The sequence below is a fragment of the Elephantulus edwardii genome, unplaced genomic scaffold (assembly GCF_000299155.1).
Source record: "Elephantulus edwardii isolate Elephantulus edwardi_28Jun2011 unplaced genomic scaffold, EleEdw1.0 scaffold00067, whole genome shotgun sequence".
NCBI lineage: Eukaryota > Metazoa > Chordata > Mammalia > Macroscelidea > Macroscelididae > Elephantulus > Elephantulus edwardii.
The window spans coordinates 14,647,789-14,648,518 of NW_006399817.1; positions in this window are offsets into that span (position 1 = coordinate 14,647,789).

Here is a 730-nt window from a genome sequence, read left to right on the forward strand (position 1 = left end):
TCAGTTGGCCAAGTGGTTGTTCTCCAGATTTCTTGGCACAACTTGGTGGGCACATCCAGGGCAACATCTGTTAGCTGAAATATGTCAATCAGTATACTATCTATTCCAGGGGCCTTATTTTTTTCTATTTCCTTCAAAGCAGCTTGAACTTCAGCCTTCATCCCCATAGGCTCTTGCTCAAATGTTATTTCCATAAATTCTTCTGTATCTGCCAATATTCCTTCCATCTTCTTTTGATACCTCCTGGATTATTTGGCATTCTGCCCAGAGCATCCTTGATTGTAGAAACTCTAGGTTTGAATTTGTTCTTCAGTTCCTTGAGCTTAAGAAATCCTAACGAGTTCAGCCCTTTTGACTTTCTGACTCTAGCTCCTCGCACATTTCATTGTAATATTTTGCTTTGTCATTCTGTGCTGCATTGTAAGTGATAGGATTATATCCATATGCTTACAGGTAAGTCCAGTGAACACCACTATCATTCAGATATATGCACCAACAACCAGAGCCAAAGAAAAGAAATAGATGATTTCTACCAACTCTTACAAGCAGAGATAGATCGAACGTGCAGTCAAGATGCATTGATAATGATGGATGACTGGAACGCAAAAGTTGGGAACAGGGAAGAAGAATCAGTAGTTGGAAATTATGGACTTGGTGACAGAAATGAAGCTGGAGATAGAATGATTGAATTTTGCACAATGACTTATTCATTGCAAATATGTTTTTAAGA